We start from the raw sequence: 25,282 nt of genomic DNA, 5'->3' as shown, positions 1-25,282 counted from the left end.
ATCGGTGATGGAATGCTTGACTCTTCGAAGGAAAATAAACATTATAAGATCGCTTTTGGTAATAAATAACATTTATTATTATGATATATATATATATATATATATATATATATATATATATATATATATATATATATATATATATAGATATATATATATATAGAGAGAGAGGGAGAGAGAGAGAGATAAAGAAAGAGAGTGAGAGAGGGAGTGAGAGAGAGAGAGAGAGAGTGAGAGAGAGAGTAAGTAGGCACCACCAAAACTGAGGGGAGGGGGCAGGTAAGTACTTTTTGACGGACCGTCTTTTTAAAAATCTACCAAAAATCAGGTAATTATCCAATCAATACGAAACTTTCAGAGATTATTAAGAGAACAATGAACTTTATAACACTGTACTTATTTTTCATAAGGGATATATATATATATATATATATATATATATATATATATATATATTTTTTTTTGCTTACAACCCCACCCTTGTTTTGAGGGGGTTCCAAATATGCTTAAAATAATCATCTGAAACTGAACAAAACATATTGTCTTGTTATAAGGGGCAGGATTATAGATTAAAAAAAAACTTGTTTGCATACCTTATTTTGACGTCTGAATATCAGAACTTTGATTGTGTTTAATTATTCCGCTTTGGAGTTTTTAAGTGTGAAATTCGGTGAATATGTTAAGTAAAATAATTAATTGTTAAGCAAAACAAAAAAACAAAAAAAAATTAATATTTATACGAAAAAAGCCATTTTAAAATCTTTGATAAATAAATTAACAATTTTTTTAGCGAGCCGAATAATGCATGACCATTATTTAACAGGGTATGCTTTGAAGAATCGATAAAAAAAATCGATAAATATTGTGCCCTTTGTGTTAAAAATACCATCATTTTTTCGATCCCGTTGAAAACGTTTGCCACCTTTCGACTACGGTGGACCAAACGCGCTGAAATAATTTTTTTTATTCTGCTTTAAATTGTCCCCCCCCCATTTTGGGGAGCCTGACACCCACACACATACACATTAAACACCAAACTCATACAAATGGTCACCCATCTGGTACTGGCCAGCATCAGCGTTAATAATACATTGACATTTTCTGTCACTGAAAAATAAGTTTTTTTTTTTTTGCCTGTTTGGTCTTCGGTAGTTTGCTTTTTATCAAGTACAAATGTAAACATTGTAATCAAATCGACGCGAAGTAACTGGTTGCCTATATGAATAAGCGGAATTATTTGAAATCCAGGTACTTATATTATAATATTTTTTCATATTCTCATAGAAAATCATCCTAAATCTTAGTTAGACAACAAATAAATAAATTAATTCTTTCAAAAACCTTTTTTTTTAACTATTTATATATGTTTTTTGTGCAAGACAAAAAATGTTAACATTTAAAATTTAATTAAAAATAGTAGAAAAAGTTTTGCATTATTCTGCTTTCTATATGATAAAATTCAGGGTTTTATTTTTCTGGAAAAAAAAAGTTACTCAGAAATAATGGATTTTAATAAATGTAATTTCGTTTTAAGAAACAGCAGCAACTTGATTTTTCGGCCATTTTTGGTGGTGTCTAAGAGAGAAACATCGAGAGAGGACGTGTAAGTGTGTGTGTGTGTGTGTGTGCACTAATATGGCTGAAATGGATTTGAAACCAGCTTATTATAATTTTTTATAGGTATCCGATTACTTTTTTAATGTGTTTGAAAGATTAAAGCCTTAAGTTTATCTATAATTTTTTTTTTCAGGTGAAAAATTAGTTATAATAAAAAATCTTTTCACGGAGGTGTCTGAAATCTGCAAGTTAAATGAATTCATTGTAAAAAATCCCTTTAAAAAAATTAGTTGCTTGTGACTATTTCAAAGATAATTATTAAAGTAAAGTCTTAAGATATTGAATAAGATAAGAAAACAACTCGTTTGTTAGTACAAAAATAACTTAATTACCCCCCCCCGACAAAGCGATAGTTAATTGCCAATTTCAGTTTCTCAAAATAAAAAAAATCCAGACGATTCAACGTTTGATGGTTCAGACCCTGAGTTTGGCAGCAGGAGTAGGTACTGGCCCACAAGATTTACTTTTTCCTTTGACGTTTATGCCTGAACTGAGAAGACATGTTTGCTGCAAGGGTTACAATTTAAGCATGGACCAATAGCTATTACGTTACGCATGCATATTCGTAATGCCGTCGTTCTATCTTTACCTGACAAATTATTATTTTTTTAATTTTCACACTTTTGCACCGATTTTCCGCGGCTAAAACCCAAATATAAAGCTTTGCATGAGTTCGAATATATATATTAAGTTTCATGTCTGTAGACCAAAAACTGACAGAGGAGTTTGGTAGGCAAAAATTTTTAACAAATATATATATATATACGTATACATAAATATATAAAGAAAGAGGTTTGTGTTTTGCAAGTTCAATATTTCGCTAAAAATAGCAACATCAGGGTAAGAAGTCCTGTCCGCAAATTTGTTTTGTTTTGTTTTTTTTTCTTCATATTTTGAATTTATAAATGACGGAAATAAAAAGGGCAAACGTTCCTTCGTTTAAACAATTAAAACATATAAATAAAAGAAATCGTATTAGTGTTTTTATATCAGTAGCTGCCCTTACCCGGGGTTGTTTAGGCAGAGAACTAGAGTCGGCTGGATGTGCTGGAGAAAATTAATGCAGAAGTCGCTTGACAAATAGTTGAATAATTCTACCGATCCGGAAAATATCTCATTTTCTTTACCTGTACAAGAGGTAAATACGACTTCAGGTACTGTACAGTTGCCACATCTGGGGACGAGCTGTTAGTGTACTCTTCCCTACCTTTTCAGAGTAAAAAAATCGGTTTCGAAATCTAGTGGCCGAGGGCACTGCTTCCTCTTGCTCCCGGAAGAGAGGTTGCTATTTTTTTTGTTCTATCCTTATTTTCATGGCAGGTTCTGATGAGGCTGATGCTATTCTCTACCTATATAAGAGCCAGGTACGTCCAAGGATGGAATACTGTTGCCACATCTGGGCAGGAGCTGCTAGAAAGGACTTGTCCTGCCTTGATAGAGTTCAAAATAGACTTCGTAGCCTCGTAGGAGATGTCCTTTTCTCCTCCTTGCAACCTCTATCTCACAGAAGAGATGTTGCGAGTTTGTCTCTGATGTATCGTTATTTTCATGGAAAGTGTTCAACTGAGCTTCAATCTATGGTCCCCCCTCGCAAAACTTTCACAAGATACACTCGTCTAGCTGTAAACACTATCAATAATTTCCCCCACTCTTTATCTGTGCCTAAACCTAAACGTAGATTCCATGAACAAAGCTTCTTTCTTAGAACTGCACGCCTGTGGAATTGTCTTCCGTTTTCCTGCTTTCCGGCTGACTACAATATGGTTGTGTTCAAGTCTAAAGTAAATAAGTTCTTGATGAGCCGTTCCATATAAGTTATTAAATTTACCAAATTTTCATTACTAATGATTACTATATTGACCAATTTCTACTGTACACTCTTTAACCCTTATCCTTGAGTGGCCTCTGGGCCTTGATAATGTGGTGATGCCTTTGTAAAAAAAAAAAAAAAAAAAAAAAAGGTTCTCAACTGAGTTTCTATTCATGGTTCTTTCTGTTAACCATTCGCAAACAAATAGTCGTTTAGATTTAGCAACTCTCAACATGTTCTCTCATATTTATGCCGAAAACTAAACGAAATTGTCATCATCATAAGCGGCTCTGCTGTTTGACAACGTCGGCGACCACGGCTCCTTACAACCATGGTAATATTGGGAAGATAAGTAAAGACGGTAGTTTCCCCTTTCTTTCCGGCTTCATTCGAGGATGTATCTTCTCCAATGAGTCAAACAGGCCTCCAGATATCAACCTGGAAATTTCTACGACTCATCACGGTACATACAGCGCCTAGTCTTCCCTAATGGTCAGCCTTCTGGTATGTAAATGTAATGAGCAAAATTTCTCGTCAGGTTGCTTCACAGATGACTATAAGTTCAATTTAAATAATTTTTTGTTAACCTGTCCTCTTAAATAAGTAACATCTACCCAAGTTCAAGAGTGGAACGATAAATTTGTCGCGCTAAATAAAACAACATTGCATTATTATTTTAAAACTTTTACTGAAAAAATCAATCCAGGTAACTTGATTATATAGTAAAGCTGAAAAATACAGTGTAGCCGCCTTCAGCCTCAATTAGCGATTCGATACGGGTTCGGAATTCGAAGCATGCTATTTACACGGAGCGCGGCGAATACTCGACGGATGGCGGCGATCAGGCTGGCTTAATACATAGGTATTCGAACTCATGCAAAACTTGATATTTGGGTTTTAGCCGCGGAAAATCGGTGCAAAAGTGAAAATTAAAAAAAATTAATTTGTTAGGTAAAGATAAAACGACGGCATTACGAATATGCATGCGTAACATAATAGCTATTTGTCCATGTTTAAATTGTAACCCTTGCAGCAAACATGTCTTCTTAGTTCAGGCATAAACGTCAAAGGAAAAAGTAAATCTTAAGCTAAACGTTTTGGGTTCGATTCTTGGTGGTGGCGCACGAATAATTTTTTTTTTTTCTTTTAACTTTTGAAATTATTACTGTATATTGGGTCCAATATAATATAATAATAAGTACGAAATATACATTAATCAAAATATCATATTAAAGCCTATTTACGACCGGGCAATGCTGGGCGGCCTTCTAGCATATATATATATATATATATATATATATATATATATATATATATATATATATATATATATATATATATACTGATTACAAAGTTTTTCTTAATAGATTTGGTGCCATCGGCTAGAATCGAAACCAAAATGTTTAGCGCTCCAGTTCCGTTCCAAGCCATATAAATATCGACAGATCGTTAAAATAATTTTTACATACGACCACTTCAAACTATGAATGTATTTGCGCATGTGGAAAAGTAATATACACATACATATTTGTGTGTGTGTGTGTGTGTGTGTGTGTGTGTGTGTGTGTGTGTGTGTGAAAATGTGTGTGCGGACACTTCTCAACTTATATACTTGACGAATATATTATCTACAGACTTGGAATTTGGTATATAGAGTATTCAGACATGTGGAAAACGTTTTAATCTGTTTCATTCGGAAAATGGTCTCCTAAGGGGCCAAAATTGAAAAACAGTTCAGGGGGGGGACCATCGGATTTTATCTGCTTGTCAACTATTTCACGAGGTTCAAAATAAAGATTGGCGCAAGCTGGTCAAATGGTTATACTCACTGTCAAGAGGTTGTGTTTCAATCTCAGCTCGAGTATTTCTCTCTTTCCTTTTTAGTTGCAAGAAGTGAACTGTTTACAAAAAAAAAAAACAATGCACATGTCTCAGTTTGTTTTTATTGTTTTTTTTGTTTTTTTTTAATGAAATTTAAAGTTACGTTCATACCGGTCAACGGAGGGTACATCTACTAGTATATATATATATATATATATATATATATATATATATATATATATATGTGTGTGTGTGTGTGTGTGTGTGTGTGTGTGTGTGTGTGTGTGTGTGTGTGTGTTACTTCTTTTGAACGTTCAAACCCTCGTAAGTCACCTGACGAGTTATTAGTTATTAATGACTGACGGAAATAGAATCAGAATCGTGTAGTGACATCTTAAACTGTTCATTTGTATATAAATAAAAGTATACCCTACTCTATTCATTATATGGCACCACCATATAAACTTCGTTTAATTCATTGATTTTTATATTTAAATATTATTTCCCTAGAATTACATATGTGTGTGTGTGTGCGTTCGTGCGTGCGTGCGAGCATATATATATATATATATATATATATATATATATATATATATATATATATATATATATATATATATATATATATATATCAATAATAACCATTTCCTATTTACGTGTATAATTTCTCCTAGCTTGAATCACAATGTTCCGTTTGACAATTTTTGACAACACTGAAAAGAGTTGCTTCCCTTGCATCATCTGTAAGTGACGTCCTTCCCTGCTTTAGTCAGCATTTTCATTTAAATTATTACTACGACTGTTATTGTTGTTATCAGTAGTAGTTGTTGTAGTAGTAGTATCAGCAGCAATAGTATTTGCAGCATTATTAGTAGTATCTACAATGTAGGACTTCTCGCACGAGTAAGTAATGACATAATATTGATGAACTATGTTCATAAATATCGAACCATCAATTATGAATTTGTCAATCAAACAATAATTAAATAAGTAAACCGTGCTTGATAAGATAAAGTCGACAGATCGATTTTTAAAAATATGTTGTTTTATGCAAAAACAAAATTACGTACTTAATTGTCATATCGAAATTAGTAATAAATCCAGAAATTACAAAAATTCATCTAGTGGTAAAGAAAACAGCACTTCTGCATGACAGTGCCATGAGGTTAATGTGTGTAGTTTAATTTCAAAAACAGCCGACAGAGGGCGTGTGTAAGTCGAACAGGTGTCGATAAATCGTATTACTCATTGAAAAAAAACAAAAAAACAAACAATGTTATTAAAAATTTCTACAATTTTTTTTATACATAAATAAATAGAAACTTTTATATTAAAATTATATTTTGCTTTATTGACAAACCAAAAATTATATATAGATATGTTTATACAATCTTACTTGAATAAAAGAAGCTATCTTTGTGTAAAAAAGAGAATATTCTTAAACCGTCTATAAATGTTTCATGTTTTTTAAATTATATTTTGCTAAAATTATATTTTGCTACATTTTGCTAAAATTAGATTTTGGTATATTTTTTATACAATCTTATTGGGAAAAAATTTTTTATTGTACAATCGTGCAGGAAAAAAAACAAATATTTCCAAAAGCAATCTTTTTTTCTTTTTCTTTTTTAATTCAATTTTCACCCCAAACAAGGCACAGTGCCACTTTGAAGCAGGGGGCTACTATTAGGGAATTAATTAGCGGGGTCATTATGAAGGGAGAAGAGTAGAAAGATGTTTGTTAACATTACACTTGAACTTCTGCATATCATTGCAGTTGGGAAAGCAGAATCCCGGAAGGGAGTTCCAAAGACCCGCAGTTCTGGGGAAGAAACTATTGGAGTAAAAGGCTTTCTTGCACCTAGGGATCTCTACTGTAAAGGGATGAGACTTAGTAGCTTGTCGGGTTTGTCGGAGGTAGTTACGTCGGGGAGGTACAAGTGTTTGCAGTTCGTCAGAGCATTCACCATTAAATATTTGTAGAACAGGCAGAGGGATGCAACATCTCGTCGATGGGACAGAGGTTGAAGCCTAGATGACAGTTCAGGACCTATCAGGTTGGCGACACTTTTTTGAACCCTGTCCAGGAGTGAGAGACAAGCAGCAGATGCACCAGCCCAGATGTGACAACAGTACTCCATACATGGGCGAATGGTTGCCTTATAGAGGTATAGGATACTGGCAGGCGTAAGTAGTTTTCTAGCACGGTAGAGGGAGCCAACCTTCCTTGCAGCAGTCTTGGCAATGCTCTCAATGTATCTATTCCAGTTCATATTCCCTGTAAACGTTAGGCCGAGGAGTTTAAAAGAAGTACTTTCAGGCAATGTGTTCTAGGCCATTGCTATTGGTGGTAGAGAAGGTTTCTTGTAGTTATTGAAGGAAACAAGCTTAGTCTTAGCAGCATTGAATGTGACCAACCATTTTTGTCCCCATTCCACTACGGATTGGAGGTCATCCTCTAGTGTTTCTGCCATTTCCTTGGATATGTGTTCATTTGTTTTCCCCTCATATCTGTTATAGAGAGTGGTGTCATCGACAAATATACCCATCTCCGAAACAATATTATCAGGGAGGTCGTTTATGAATATCAGGAATAATAGAGGTCCAAGGATAGACCCCTAAGGTACTCCCGCATTTATGTCATATTGTTTGGATGTACGTCCGTCGGGGACAACTTTGATTTTTCTATTACTTAAGAAGGATTTAATTACATTATGAATTCTTCCAGTGATTCCATATGATCTAATTTTCCTTAGAAGACCATCGTGCCATACCCTGTCAAAAGCAATCTGTAAATGTTTCATGTTTTTTAAATTATATTTTGCTAAAATTATATTTTGCTACATTTTGCTAAAATTAGATTTTGGTATATTTTTTATACAATCTTATTGGGAAAAAAATTTTTATTGTGCAATCGTGCAGGAAAAACAAATATTTCCGAAAGCAATCTATAAATGTTTCATGTTTTTTAAATTATATTTTGCTAAAATTATATTTTGCTACATTTTGCTAAAATTAGATTTTGGTATATTTTTTATACAATCTTATTGGGAAAAAAATTTTTATTGTGCAATCGTGCAGGAAAAACAAATATTTCCGAAAGCAATCTATAAATGTTTCATGTTTTTTAAATTATATTTTGCTAAAATTATATTTTGCTACATTTTGCTAAAATTAGATTTTGGTATATTTTTTATACAATCTTATTGGGAAAAAAAATTTTATTGTGCAATCGTGCAGGAAAAACAAATATTTCCGAAAGCAATCTATAAATGTTTCATGTTTTTTAAATTATATTTTGCTAAAATTATATTTTGCTACATTTTGCTAAAATTAGATTTTGGTATATTTTTTATACAATCTTATTGGGAAAAAAAATTTTATTGTGCAATCGTGCAGGAAAAACAAATATTTCCGAAAGCAATCTATAAATGTTTCATGTTTTTTAAATTATATTTTGCTAAAATTATATTTTGCTACATTTTGCTAAAATTAGATTTTGGTATATTTTTTATACAATCTTATTGGGAAAAAAATTTTTATTGTGCAATCGTGCAGGAAAAACAAATATTTCCGAAAGCAATCTATAAATGTTTCATGTTTTTTAAATTATATTTTGCTAAAATTATATTTTGCTACATTTTGCTAAAATTAGATTTTGGTATATTTTTTATACAATCTTATTGGGAAAAAAAATTTTATTGTGCAATCGTGCAGGAAAAACAAATATTTCCGAAAGCAATCTATAAATGTTTCATATTTTTTAAATTATATTTTGCTAAAATTATATTTTGCTACATTTTGCTAAAATTAGATTTTGGTATATTTTTTATACAATCTTATTGGGAAAAAAATTTTTATTGTGCAATCGTGCAGGAAAAACAAATATTTCCGAAAGCAATCTATAAATGTTTCATGTTTTTTAAATTATATTTTGCTAAAATTATATTTTGCTACATTTTGCTAAAATTAGATTTTGGTATATTTTTTATACAATCTTATTGGGAAAAAAAATTTTATTGTGCAATCGTGCAGGAAAAACAAATATTTCCGAAAGCAATCTATAAATGTTTCATGTTTTTTAAATTATATTTTGCTAAAATTATATTTTGCTACATTTTGCTAAAATTAGATTTTGGTATATTTTTTATACAATCTTATTGGGAAAAAAATTTTTATTGTGCAATCGTGCAGGAAAAAAAAATATTTCCGAAAGCAATCTATAAATGTTTCATGTTTTTTAAATTATATTTTGCTAAAATTATATTTTGCTACATTTTGCTAAAATTAGATTTTGGTATATTTTTTATACAATCTTATTGGGAAAAAAATTTTTATTGTGCAATCGTGCAGGAAAAACAAATATTTCCGAAAGCAATCTATAAATGTTTCATGTTTTTTAAATTATATTTTGCTAAAATTATATTTTGCTACATTTTGCTAAAATTAGATTTTGGTATATTTTTTATACAATCTTATTGGGAAAAAAATTTTTATTGTGCAATCGTGCAGGAAAAAAAAATATTTCCGAAAGCAATCTATAAATGTTTCATGTTTTTTAAATTATATTTTGCTAAAATTATATTTTGCTACATTTTGCTAAAATTAGATTTTGGTATATTTTTTATACAATCTTATTGGGAAAAAAATTTTTATTGTGCAATCGTGCAGGAAAAACAAATATTTCCGAAAGCAATCTATAAATGTTTCATGTTTTTTAAATTATATTTTGCTAAAATTATATTTTGCTACATTTTGCTAAAATTAGATTTTGGTATATTTTTTATACAATCTTATTGGGAAAAAAATTTTTATTGTGCAATCGTGCAGGAAAAACAAATATTTCCGAAAGCAATCTATAAATGTTTCATGTTTTTTAAATTATATTTTGCTAAAATTATATTTTGCTACATTTTGCTAAAATTAGATTTTGGTATATTTTTTATACAATCTTATTGGGAAAAAAATTTTTATTGTGCAATCGTGCAGGAAAAAAAAATATTTCCGAAAGCAATCTATAAATGTTTCATGTTTTTTTAATTATATTTTGCTAAAATTATATTTTGCTACATTTTGCTAAAATTAGATTTTGGTATATTTTTTATACAATCTTATTGGGAAAAAATTTTTATTGTGCAATCGTGCAGGAAAAAAAAATATTTCCGAAAGCAATCTATAAATGTTTCATGTTTTTTTAATTATATTTTGCTAAAATTATATTTTGCTACATTTTGCTAAAATTAGATTTTGGTATATTTTTTATACAATCTTATTGGGAAAAAAATTTTTATTGTGCAATCGTGCAGGAAAAAAAAATATTTCCGAAAGCAATCTATAAATGTTTCATGTTTTTTTAATTATATTTTGCTAAAATTATATTTTGCTACATTTTGCTAAAATTAGATTTTGGTATATTTTTTATACAATCTTATTGGGAAAAAAATTTTTATTGTGCAATCGTGCAGGAAAAAAAAATATTTCCGAAAGCAATCTATAAATGTTTCATGTTTTTTTAATTATATTTTGCTAAAATTATATTTTGCTACATTTTGCTAAAATTAGATTTTGGTATATTTTTTATACAATCTTATTGGGAAAAAAATTTTTATTGTGCAATCGTGCAGGAAAAAAAAATATTTCCGAAAGCAATCTATAAATGTTTCATGTTTTTTTAATTATATTTTGCTAAAATTATATTTTGCTACATTTTGCTAAAATTAGATTTTGGTATATTTTTTATACAATCTTATTGGGAAAAAAATTTTTATTGTGCAATCGTGCAGGAAAAACAAATATTTCCGAAAGCAATCTATAAATGTTTCATGTTTTTTTAATTATATTTTGCTAAAATTATATTTTGCTACATTTTGCTAAAATTAGATTTTGGTATATTTTTTATACAATCTTATTGGGAAAAAAATTTTTATTGTGCAATCGTGCAGGAAAAAAAAATATTTCCGAAAGCAATCTATAAATGTTTCATGTTTTTTAAATTATATTTTGCTAAAATTATATTTTGCTACATTTTGCTAAAATTAGATTTTGGTATATTTTTTATACAATCTTATTGGGAAAAAAATTTTTATTGTGCAATCGTGCAGGAAAAAAAATATTTCCGAAAGCAATCTATAAATGTTTCATGTTTTTTTAATTATATTTTGCTAAAATTATATTTTGCTACATTTTGCTAAAATTAGATTTTGGTATATTTTTTATACAATCTTATTGGGAAAAAAATTTTTATTGTGCAATCGTGCAGGAAAAAAAAATATTTCCGAAAGCAATCTATAAATGTTTCATGTTTTTTAAATTATATTTTGCTAAAATTATATTTTGCTACATTTTGCTAAAATTAGATTTTGGTATATTTTTTATACAATCTTATTGGGAAAAAAAATTTTATTGTGCAATCGTGCAGGAAAAAAAAATATTTCCGAAAGCAATCTATAAATGTTTCATGTTTTTTAAATTATATTTTGCTAAAATTATATTTTGCTACATTTTGCTAAAATTAGATTTTGGTATATTTTTTATACAATCTTATTGGGAAAAAAATTTTTATTGTGCAATCGTGCAGGAAAAACAAATATTTCCGAAAGCAATCTATAAATGTTTCATGTTTTTTTAATTATATTTTGCTAAAATTATATTTTGCTACATTTTGCTAAAATTAGATTTTGGTATATTTTTTATACAATCTTATTGGGAAAAAAATTTTTATTGTGCAATCGTGCAGGAAAAAAAAATATTTCCGAAAGCAATCTATAAATGTTTCATGTTTTTTTAATTATATTTTGCTAAAATTATATTTTGCTACATTTTGCTAAAATTAGATTTTGGTATATTTTTTATACAATCTTATTGGGAAAAAAAATTTTATTGTGCAATCGTGCAGGAAAAAAAAATATTTCCGAAAGCAATCTATAAATGTTTCATGTTTTTTAAATTATATTTTGCTAAAATTATATTTTGCTACATTTTGCTAAAATTAGATTTTGGTATATTTTTTATACAATCTTATTGGGAAAAAAATTTTTATTGTGCAATCGTGCAGGAAAAAAAAATATTTCCGAAAGCAATCTATAAATGTTTCATGTTTTTTTAATTATATTTTGCTAAAATTATATTTTGCTACATTTTGCTAAAATTAGATTTTGGTATATTTTTTATACAATCTTATTGGGAAAAAAATTTTTATTGTGCAATCGTGCAGGAAAAACAAATATTTCCGAAAGCAATCTATAAATGTTTCATGTTTTTTTAATTATATTTTGCTAAAATTATATTTTGCTACATTTTGCTAAAATTAGATTTTGGTATATTTTTTATACAATCTTATTGGGAAAAAAATTTTTATTGTGCAATCGTGCAGGAAAAAAAAATATTTCCGAAAGCAATCTATAAATGTTTCATGTTTTTTTAATTATATTTTGCTAAAATTATATTTTGCTACATTTTGCTAAAATTAGATTTTGGTATATTTTTTATACAATCTTATTGGGAAAAAAAATTTTATTGTGCAATCGTGCAGGAAAAAAAAATATTTCCGAAAGCAATCTATAAATGTTTCATGTTTTTTAAATTATATTTTGCTAAAATTATATTTTGCTACATTTTGCTAAAATTAGATTTTGGTATATTTTTTATACAATCTTATTGGGAAAAAAATTTTTATTGTGCAATCGTGCAGGAAAAACAAATATTTCCAAAAGCAATCTATAAATGTTTCATGTTTTTTTAATTATATTTTGCTAAAATTATATTTTGCTACATTTTGCTAAAATTAGATTTTGGTATATTTTTTATACAATCTTATTGGGAAAAAAATTTTTATTGTGCAATCGTGCAGGAAAAAAAAATATTTCCGAAAGCAATCTATAAATGTTTCATGTTTTTTTAATTATATTTTGCTAAAATTATATTTTGCTACATTTTGCTAAAATTAGATTTTGGTATATTTTTTATACAATCTTATTGGGAAAAAAATTTTTATTGTGCAATCGTGCAGGAAAAACAAATATTTCCAAAAGCAATCTATAAATGTTTCATGTTTTTAAAATTATATTTTGCTAAAATTATATTTTGCTAAAATCATATTTTGCTACATTTTGCTAAAATTAGATTTTTATACAATTTTATTGTGAAAAAAAATATTATACGTTGCTACATTTTATGCAATCGTACAGAAAACTCCGAAATAATTCTAAAAACAATCTATAAACGTTTCATGTTTTTAAATTTCATTTTCGCTTATAAATCATTCATTAAAAAGAAATATTAAAACATTAAAATTATATTTTTTATACAATAAATGTTTCGCTTTTCCTATATTTTTTTGTGTTATTTATTTCGTTAATATATATTTTTGCGTTATCGGAGACACTTGTTTATATTTGAAGTTCACAGAACGACCGGAAGAGGGCATTTCTCATTCAAAGAACAGGGGTCGATAACTCGTCTCAGTATCCTCATGGCACAGTCATGCAGAAGCAAAAACTCAAAACTATCTATCGCTATAGCCTACAAATGTCGGAAGCCATTAACGATATAATCTAACTTTGGGGTTCCGAATTATGTCCCATGTGTGTGAAGTCTTTACTGTTTGCTTTACAACATTTACGAAAAGTGCAATTTTACGAAATTTTCTGTAAAATTACTTTTAACTTTTAATAGCTTTCGGCGGACCTGTACGTGAGTGGTCACCGACCAAAAATGCGTGTTTTGCACTTTTTTAGAACTTTGCTTTTTGTTGTTGTTTTTTTTTTTTGTTTTTTTTTGTTTTTTTTTCAATGATTATCACGGATTACAAACTTACAGGTACCTCCAACTTTTTTACGATTTAAACGAAAAAGCTTCAAATCAACTGCTAATATTTTTAAATCTATAGCATACAAATGAAAGGCAAAAATCGTGTTTACATTATCGACGCTTCAAAACAACGTTCTGCTTTAGTGACGTTTTTGAAGCCATAAACATAACCATGATTTAAAAATCTAGCAAACATTAAATAATAGATATATCTTCCTGAAATTTTCCATATTTATTCATTATTAAATAAACTTACATAACAAAAGTAGGTTTCGTTAAATATATTAGAGGGAATATTCTTTTTAGGGGTTCTACTCCCCCCTTAAATTTCATGTAAGGAAAACTTAACAAAATAAATGTTGGTGGATAAAATTTCAACATTTTCTAAAACTGAAAAGGACAAATATTTAAATATGTAGATAATTGTTTTCTCAGTACTATGATTATTTGAATTACAACAACAACAGCAAAAAAGATTCTAAAAAATTATTATTTTTAATTTAAATTAAACAATCCTATTTAAGCGTATTTTACGCCCGAGCAAAGTCGGACGCTCACCGCTATCCGATTTATAAAACTCACCATGTCTGTCTGTCTGTCTCCATATTTTTAAATTCTATCGCTCCGAAACTAAAAGTCGCAGAGCGGCGCTCCACGCCTCAAATGATTGGATCTTTATGGGCCATTGTTTTGTGGGTATTTAGCCGGTCAAAATAGATTTAAAATGGTCGAAAAGGGGTCAAAATCGAGAAAATCATTATTCATCGTTTATTTTTACTGAGTTCATGTTCGTGTCACATTGGTAGTGGTAACGTCACCAGCTTTAAATGCTGTAGTTTGGCTTTCGGCTTTGATTTCATCTGGTGGCACCCAAATACTTCTTTATTTTTGAAATCACGAGTTTATAATACAGTAGAACCCCGAGATACGGCGGCCCTAGGGTACGTTGGTGAATACGATATTTCGACCCCTGGTTACAGAATTTACTCCGCCTTACGGTTTTATTCATAATGTGATTTTTTATATACATATGTATTATATACATATGTATATAAAAATGTATTTTGTTACTAAATGTTAATGCCGTGTCTAAATGACAAATGAAAATATTATATTTAAGCATATTTTACAAACATCAAAACTGGTCACAAATCCCACCCCAGCTAGTATATATATATATATATATATATATATATATATATATATATATATATATATATATATATATATATACTAGCATGGGTACCCGGCGATGCCCGAATCGACATGAAGTTCCGTTTGGAACAAACCTGCTATACTAAGGATATTAATCATTTTCATATTTCGGAAGAATGGATACAAGTAGAAGACGCTATTCTCCAGATATTGAGCACTTTTTGTTGCTCGTGCGCTGGACCCCACCTCCGCCGAAAAAAATGATAAATAATTAAATAAAATAAAAATAAATGAATCAAAACAACTTTTGTTTCAATAAAAATAGCAGCGAGTGCCGGAACGACCGAAAAAAAAACAGCCGTGTAAGCGGACTCCAACCTAAAAAGTGAATAAAGGGAAAAGCTAATTTACCCAGTGCCCACTGTAGAAATAATAACGTCATAAATATTAACGCGTTTGAAAAGTTTAAGAACAAAATTGAATTCCTTTTATTGGCTTTTTTGTTTGTTTTTTTTTGTTTGTTTATTTTTTCAGTGCTATTTGTTTTCTTTTTCGTAAATAAAATAAACTTTGCGACTTGTTTCTTTTTGGGGAGGAGGGGGGGTCAATTCCCGGAACGCTCAAAGATTCTGTATAGTTGTTTCAAGAATAATAAAAACAAACATTAGTGTTTTATTTATTTATTTTTTGTGATATTTAAAATAAAGCAAAACATCTTTCTGTCTACATGAAATTATTTTTTCACTCTAGAAACTTATTGTGATTAGCAAATTATTTTATGTGGTAAACAGTTTCTTTTTTTATTTTTCAAATTTCGGAACGTAGAAAAAAACTCGTCAGGGGAAATAACTCTACCTGTTTCTAAAAAATTGATGTCGGAAACAATAATTCCAAATAAATTAACTTACATCAATATAATTATTATTTAAAGTTGATTAGATAACAATCTTAAATAGAACTCTTAAAATGACCGCATCGCTAGAAACTTAAATTAACACACAGCCATCTAATAAAATCGATTTTCCTTAATGTGTATGCAAATGAGATAACTTCTTAATCGTATATTTTTAAAAAAATACTATATACAGAAATAAATGAAACATTAAAGTAATGGACCTATTGTATATATTAGTCAAATTGTGAACAAACGAACAAATAGGAATACGAATATATATATATATATATATATATATATATATATATATATATATATATATATATATATATATATATATATATTGTGGAGTAAATAAAAAGCCGAAGCATTGTTAAACATCAATGATTTTAATTGTCTGTATTTTTGAGATGAGGTGTTTTCATTGATTGAGATTGTCGGACTGACTTCCTCATCTTGGTTGTTATCGTCACAACGTTTCGGCCGTTCTGCCCTCCGGCCTTCATCGGGTGTTTTGTAACGAACTGGGGAACCGTTTGTTAGGATCTCGAACCCAACCCTTTATTATTATTACGGTTCCTCAGTTCGTTACAAAACACCTGATGAAGGCCGGAGCGCAAAACGGCCGAAACGTTGTGACGATAACAACCAAGATGAGGAAGTCAGTCCGACAATCTCAATCAATCAATGATTTTCTCATTCCATTTTCTATAACTTTTAAAAGCAACTTTATTTAAACAAGTAAATGAGGGGTGAGAAAACGCAACAGACGCGTCATTATCCACTCAGCAGCAACTTACGACTTGTAATCGAAAATGTGCAGCCATTCATGGCAACAACACAGTGTCGACCATGTGTTGAAAACATGAATGGAACAACGATACTTGCAATTGTATATCAACATGTCGTAAGCACGATAAGTTTGTTACCATAACGATAGTGACTGCAAGAGATCATCTTCAAAGTCTTTGTTTTTCTCAATTCAGCCACCAATCGTTAGTAAATAGGCTTTCTGAATGTTACAGAACAAGGCCGTGTTTAAATGAAAAAAAAAATGTTTGAATGACACCTAAAGGTCAGAGATGACCCCGGAACGATGTCCCTATGGGGGATGTTACTGACCAAGGCGAAAAATATGTTTTCTCGTACGGAAGCTGTGTAGCGTTGGTTAATTTTGGTATCGTGAATTATTATTATTATTATTATTATTATTATTATTATTATTATTAATACGATAGCGGGTGTGTTCTTTTGTGAGTCCCGCTTTCCGACAAATTTCATTGGTTGAGGTTTAAGAACACACGCTATTACTGGATATGGTGAGTGTTTAATGAGATCCCAGGAATAATCTCCCCTTTCTTTTCGAGTAGGGGGATGATAGTCTGACATGTTTACTTTCGTTGATGGCGCCATTATCTTCTGTTAAAAAAGATGCAGTTATATTTTTATGATGTACTACATTGACATAAGATATCATATTCCAAAAGTCACATGGATGTACTGCTGATTTTAAAAAAATCAGGTAAATAGATCAGTGCACGCTAGGGGCTTATTTGTAACATTCCAAAAATCACATAAATATATCAAGTAATCCTGGGCTTATAGTTTCGTCCTTAATGTCCTCTTGGCAGTAATTACAAAAACTCTTCTAAAGGTGGGGGCATTAAAGTCACTGGAATGCTGAGACTTATACTACATTCAGAAATTCATGTTGAAGTTATGGTTGCCTAATCCCTAACCATGTTAATGTTTTTTTTATGTATTAATTTTTAAAAGTTGCTGAAACAGTTTCCGAATTAAACATTACTTTATTTTAAGTATATTTTTGACAGTGGGGTGAGGGATATAAAGTCAGTCCTGGTAATGACTGCAACCATTTACGTTTTAGAAATTACTTTATTTAATGTATATTTTTAACAGTGAGATGAGTGATAAGAAATTAATAGATTAGTGTGTTTGTAGTGAAATAATAATCCCATGCAATATATCGAAGTTATTATTTTAGTAAGGGGAGGGCGAAAACGTGGGACAAAATTATGAAAATTAAATTTCTGAAATTAGTAACTTGATTGGTTGGTGTATTTGTAATGAAATAATCAGCCCAGACAATAGATCAAAGTTATTATTTTAGTAAGTGTGTGTGGGGGGGGATACAGTTTTAACAAAAGGGCTTGAATAATATGATGGTATCTTCATTCATGCTGAACGTCAACAGAATGCCCAGCAGCAATATATTACATATGAAAGATGCCAGGTTCCGCTACTACTACTACTACTACTACTACTACTACTACTACTACTTATTATTATTACTACTATTATTATTATTATTAGTGTTGTTGTTGTTGTTGTTAATAATAATAATAATAATAATAATAATAATAATAATAATAATGATAATAATAATGATAATAATAATAATAATAATAACTCGCTAGGAGTTGTCACACACGTCAACATCAAGGAGTTGTATTTGAGAACAACTTGTGGCATTCTCTGGAGTCTGAGTAACACCAAGTCTTCCCAGATTTACAGTACTCTCCACCTCTTTCGATAAACATTGCAGATCAATTTGCGTTATCCTAATAGCCGCTTACCATTGCTTTCTCGTTGGCAGCGACCTTCGTAGTTGTTCGACTTTTTTAATTAAAAATTAAAAAAATAAAAAAATAAAAAATAAAAAGCTACTCTTTTGGAACGACCCTTGTAGTTATACTGAAATGCAAATAGCGATGGCCTTTTCTTACAAAGGGGTAACCACTTATCAAGGCTCGGAGGCCACTCGATGATAAGAGTTAATGAGTGTATGGTAGTCAATGGGAAAATGTGGTAGTAATGGTTAGTGGTGGAAATTTGCTGAATTGGATTACTTAAGGGAATGGCTCATCAAAAACTTGTTTATGTTGGACTTGAAGACGACCATATAATATTCAGTTGAAAAGCGGGAAAACGGAATAACGTTCAACGTGCGTGCAGTTCTAAAGAAGAAATATTATTCATGGAATCTACGTTTAGGTTTAGCACAGATAAAGAGTGAAGGAAATTATTGATAGTGGTTTCAACTAGATGAGGGTTTACGTGAAAGTCAGACCAGGAAGGACTATAGATTGGAGCTTAAACAAGCACTTGCTATGAAAATAACGATAGACCTGAGACAGGCTCGCGACATCTCTTCTGTGGGAAAGAGGTTGCGGGGAATATAAAAGGGCTGTCCCCACTAGGCCATGAAGTTTATTTTGTTGTAATTAATGAGTTTGATGAGGGAGGGAGGGGGCATGGGGGTACGCGTATACTCAATCATTCAAATCGTAATGTTTTAAGAAGTTCACTTTCAGAAGGGCAATTATATTTTGGTCTATTTAATGTGAAATTGTAGACGTTCCGGACGTGTTATTCAGGCACCAATATATTAATTGCTAGAAGATAGAGGGAAAAGGAAAGAAGGAAAGAAAGAAGAAGAAGAAGAAGAAGAAGAAGAAGAAGGAAAAGAAGAAGAAGAAGAAAAAAGAAGACGAAGAAGAAGAAAAAGAAGAAGAAGAAAAAGAAGAAGAAGAAAAAGAAGAAGAAGAAGAAGAAGAAGAAATAGTTGCAGAATAAGTAAAAAGGTAAGAAAACGAAGAATCTGAAATATGTTTCCGGAAAAGATAATGAAAAAAAAAAAAAAAAATGAGAACAGCGACATGGCAAAAAAAAAAAAAAAAAATCGAAAGTGGCAAAAACAAAGGAGAAAGTTAGAAAAAGAGAAGAAAAAGAAGAAAACGAATAAGTAAAAGAAAAAGAAAGAATGAAAGAGGAAAAAGTAAGCAGAGCAATAATATTTGGGCCAATTTAATGTGAAATTGGATGGTTTCCGAATGTGCTTTTAGCGTACCAGTCGATTGATAATTGCTCAAAGAAAGAACAGAAAGGGTAAAAATGGGAAAGAGGAAAATACAAGGAAAATAGTTGCAGATTAATTTCTAAAACAAATAAAAAGAATGTTACTGCAAAAGAAAAAAAAGAAGAAGAAGAAGAAGAAAGAAGAGAAAAAGAAAAGTTTATGAAAAGGAGGAAAACAAACGCAAAAATCAAACAGAAAATCGATTTTCATTAGTAAAACAAGGACAAAGAAAAGGAAATGAACTAATAAATAAAAAATTGTAGAAGAAGAAAGAAAGAAAGAAGAAAGAAGAAGAAAAAAGAAAGAAAGAAAAAGAAGAAGACGAAGAGGAAGAAGAAGAAAGAAAGAAAGAAAGAAGAAGAAGAAGAAGAAGAAAGAAAGACGAAAGAAATAATAAGAAGAAGGAGAAGAAAAAGAAGAAGAAAAAGAAGAAGAAGAAAAAGAATAAGAAGAAAAATAATAATAAGAAGAAGAAGAAGAAAAAAGAAGAAGAATATGAAATATTTTTCGGAAAAAAAAATGAAGAAAAACAGAAAGAGAAGAATAATGAAAACATAATGGAGAATCTAACCGAAAGTTGCAGAAAAAAAGGTTAGAAAAAAGAAGAAGAAGAGAAGTAGAAGAAAAAGAAGAAACAGAAGAAGAAAAGGAAAAAGAAAATGAAGAAGAAAAAGAAGAAGAAGAAGAAGAAGAAAAAATCAAGAAGAAGAAGAAGAAAAAATAGGGATGGGATCATTTTGAGAAAAATGGTTAAAAAAATGTTTGCTAAAAAGAAACATAAATGAGTTAAGAGAGAAAGAGAGAGTGAGGGGGGCAAAGGTAGAGAAAGGTTTACGAAAGGAGCGGTTTCTATTGGGTTTAACAAGTGCAGTTGATTGATTGAAAGGGACAACTGGTTTAAATGGAGTAAAAAAAAACAGGGGGGGATAGTTGGAAGGCAAGTGCACGCATGTGCGTGTTTATGTGAAAAATAGAAGCGTGAGTGCACAAACACGGCAAAGGGAAAACGTTTAAGACCAATAAGAAGAGAGACAAACTATTCTGAAGAACACATGATATAATAGTAATAGTTTTTATAGAAAAGATTGAGGCGATCAACATCACGTCTGCGAGAACACGGGTGGAATCAAGAAGGAAGTTACAGGTATGTTTCTGCAATTTAAGAACACGCAAACAGGACAGAGATTCAATTGTAACAAATATGAAAATAACAAAGGGACTAATGGATCAAATATATTGACTCAAACAATATTGGATGAGAAATAAAGGTCAAGGTGTTTGGGAGTGGATTTATCATAGAGAGCTGAGCCATCGATGAGAATCTCAGGACGAAAAAGGACACGTCTACGATTGAAAGTTTCGAGCTGGAAAAAACATAATGAAACTAAGGCCAACTCTACATATTTCGACTTGAGATGGGTGCCAAGCAACGCCAGAATTGAAAGAGGTATAGTCAGAAAGACGTTATTGGCAAACGCACAGGCGATTGCAATTTACAAGAGGAGAACGTCCATGGGAATTTAGGGGGCCATGTACAAAGAGAAACCATACAGGGAGAAAACGGTGGAGGTCCGACCAGCGTTTGTCCAAGGCCGCCTTGAAGTCCTATAGTGTAGGCTGGTTTACGACATCATCAAGTAGTTGGTTCCACTTGGAATGCTTTTATCAGTATAGATACTTTATGGTTTAAAGTTTAGTATATTATAACTAGGGTTATTATAAAATCATATTCTTTTCATTGTTTTGACTCTCGAGTATATATCCGACACAGCAAGGCACATTTAATCCACTGAGAACCACACACAAACACACACACACATACATACATACACAAACACACACACACACACACACACACATATATATATATATATATATATATATATATATATATATATATATATATATATATATATATACACCGAAACAAAATCTTATGAAGAATTTTTGATAAAATTATTTATTAAAAACATAGATTACTAAGGTGCCATCAGCTAAAATCGAAACCGAAACCAAGACTTCTTGATAAAATTATTTTTAAAAATTAGATTAATTGAGTGTCGTTAGCTATAATCGGAAACGAAACCAAAACTTATGAGAAATTCTTGATAAAATTATTTATAAAAAATAGATGAAGTGCCATCAACTATAATCGAAACCGAAACCAAAATTATGAAGAATTTTAAGTAAACTTATTTATAGAACATTAAATGATTTGAGTGCCATCAGCTATAATCGAAACCGAAACCAAAACTTTTGAAGAATTCTTGTTAAAATTATTTATTACCAGACATGGAAGTACATAACAATTAAACGACCCGGATATAAGCGTGACACAGAAAATAACACACACGTTATCGTATTGATACATAGATAAAATCTGTACAAATTATAATATGTTTAAAGATATTTTACTTCTGGGCCACGCCGCGTGGCATTACTATGTATGGGGTAACATTTAATAGTTACTAGAAAATTGGCTCTATATTGATAATAAATACGCAATCTGCATAAATAAAAATATCACATCTAACCGTATTTTACGACCGGGCAACGTCGGGCAGCCTGCTACTATCTAATAAGGTTCTGAATTATGTTTTATGATTTGCGACCTCCATGGCCCCCTACGAGCAACTGTATGAGCTACTAGTAAAACCATTAGTGAATTAACGTAAGTGGATCCCCCCCCCAACTAATCAACACAGGAAGTGAACTATTCTTAAATTGAGGAGCCACCATTTTGGTCGTATGCGGTCAAATAACATTTTCTTTCTGTATAAAAAAAAAAACTTCCGCTTCCGGTTTTTTGTGGTTTCGTCCTTCTAGAATCGCAATCGACCTCAAATATCTATGGCACTCATTAGACCATTAACTACAGCTAGAATAATTGAATGGAGTTTGAGCACTTAGAGAGTGTAGAATTTCGCCAAAACTTAATATTTTTGCTGACAAGTTTTATCGTGTTACATTCACAACTGGATGTCAATTGGCTCTAACAAACATAGCAATTGTATACTAATAGGTCAGCTGTTCTCAAGACAAACGGCTACTCTAGGACACAAGTTAAATAAACAGTATGGTTGTCAGCTGAAAGATAAGGGACAGTTTCGGGACACGCAGATTTTTCAAGAGGCTACTGTTTATTAGGGGCCAGAATTATAGGGGCAGTCTAAGTGGGGAGTTATGCAGCAAAATGTTTCGTATTACATTTCAATTGCTGCATTTCGGTAGAGATGGGGAAATAGAAACAAAAGGAAAATTACAAAGGCTAGTATTCCGAGAAAAGTTATTAAAGCAGAATTCCCTCTGGCATCTGGGTATCATGGCAATGAATGGATGGGATTTAGCTCATATGTTTGGTTTGTTAGATGTATTGGCACCGAGGTAACACAAGAGCAACTAGTTCAGTAGATAATATTCCATACCTGTAAAATATCAGAAGGAATAATGCAGCGATGGGACAGGGACAAGGGCTTGGTCGACAGTGTGGAAGTAAATAAATTACAGAATCTTTTGTGAACTCTGTCTAAAAGATGGAGATAGTAGTTGATGAGGCGCTTACCCAAATATAATAAAATATTCCGTGGGCAGATGATGGTCTTTTAGAGATATAGGACACTGGCAGGTGTGAAAAGGTAAAACGTAAGAAGGCTTACTTTCCTTGCAGCAGCCTTGGCAATATCTTCTATCTATTTGACTAAATGTATGTCTTCTATGAATATTAGGCCGTGATGCTTGAACTGACATGACTTGCTGAAAAAGAAAACGCAAAATTTAGTTTACTATTTTTGCTACAAGGCCGCTGAAAAAAAGAAAACGTAAAATTTAGTTTCATATTTTAAAAAAAGAAAACGTAAAATTTAGTTTCATATTTTAAAAAAAGAAAACGCAAAATTTAGTTTCATATTTTTGCTACAAGGCCGCTGAAAAAAAGAAAACGTAAAATTTAGTTTCATATTTAAAAAAAAGAAAACGTAAAATTTAGTTTCATATTTAAAAAAAAAAACGCAAAATTTAGTTTCATATTTTTATTACAAGGCCGCTGAAAAAAAGAAAACGTAAAATTTAGTTTCATATTTTAAAAAAAGAAAACGTAAAATTAAGTTTCATATTTTAAAAAAAGAAAACGTAAAATTTAGTTTCATATTTTTGCTACAAGGCCGCTGAAAAAAAGAAAACGTAAAATTTAGTTTCATATTTTAAAAAAAGAAAACGTAAATTTTAGGTTCATATTTTAAAAAAAGAAAACGCAAAATTTAGTTTAATATTTTTGCTACAAGGCCGCTGAAAAAAAGAAAACGTAAAATTTAGGTTCATATTTTAAAAAAAGAAAACGTAAAATTTAGTTTCATATTTAAAAAAAAGAAAACGTAAAATTTAGTTTCATATTTTAAAAAAAGAAAACGTAAAATGTAGGTCCATATTTTAAAAAAAGAAAACGTAAAATTTAGTTTCATATTTTATAAAAGAAAACGTAAAATTTAGTTTCATATTTTAAAAAAAGAAAACGTGAAATTTTGTTTCATATTTTATAAAAGAAAACGTAAAATTTAGTTTCATATTTTTGCTACAAGGCCGCTGAAAAAAAGAAAACGTAAAATTTAGTTTCATATTTTAAAAAAAGAAAACGTAAAATTTAGTTTTATATTTTAAAAAAAGAAAACGTAAAATGTAAGTCCATATTTAAAAAAGAAAACGTAAAATTTAGTTTCATATTTTAAAAAAAGAAAACGTAAAATTTAGTTTCATATTTTTGCTACAAGGCCGCTGAAAAAAAGAAAACGTAAAATTTAGTTTCATATTTTAAAAAAAGAAAACGTAAAATTTAGGTTCATATTTTAAAAAAAGAAAACGTAAAATTTAGTTTCATATTTTAAAAAAGAAAACGTAAAATTTAGGTTCATATTTTAAACAAAGAAAACATAAAATTTAGTTTCATATTTTATAAAAGAAAACTTAAAATTTAGTTTCATATTTTAAAAATAGAAAACACAAAATTTAGTTTCATATTTTTGCTACAAGGCCGCTGAAAAAAAGAAAACGTAAAATTTAGTTTCATATTTTAAAAAAAGAAAACGTAAAATTTAGGTTCATATTTTAAAAAAAGAAAACGTAAAATTTAGTTTCATATTTTAAAAAAGAAAACGTAAAATTTAGTTTCATATTTAAAAAAAAAGAAAACGTAAAATTTAGTTTCATATTTAAAAAAAAAGAAAACGCAAAATTTAGTTTCATATTTTTGCTACAAGGCCGCTGAAAAAAAGAAAACGTAAAATTTAGTTTCATATTTTAAAAA

The 25,282-nt window shown here is 29.9% G+C and overlaps 1 long non-coding RNA gene across 2 annotated transcripts in view; it reads right to left on the bottom strand.

The window, feature by feature from the left end:
* Positions 1 to 25,282, bottom strand: part of LOC145247984 (uncharacterized) — a 77,431-nt gene that overhangs the window by 49,857 nt on the left and 2,292 nt on the right. Inside the window, exons 2-3 of one of the 2 annotated variants that reach the window (XR_013863315.1) lie at positions 23,549 to 23,739; positions 5,257 to 5,325 (exon numbers count right to left, since the gene is read on the bottom strand). This is a non-coding gene — a long non-coding RNA (uncharacterized LOC145247984). The remainder of the gene's footprint in view (positions 1 to 5,256; positions 5,326 to 23,548; positions 23,740 to 25,282) is intronic. The other variant, XR_013863316.1, reaches the window with a different exon arrangement.

Source organism: Euprymna scolopes, chromosome 26 (genome assembly GCF_053919585.1).
Source record: "Euprymna scolopes isolate OS-2025 chromosome 26, ASM5391958v1, whole genome shotgun sequence".
In the NCBI taxonomy this organism is placed as follows: Eukaryota; Metazoa; Mollusca; class Cephalopoda; order Sepiida; family Sepiolidae; genus Euprymna; species Euprymna scolopes.
Note: the sequence above shows the minus strand (reverse complement) of the source record. Positions and strands in the feature narration are given on the sequence as shown.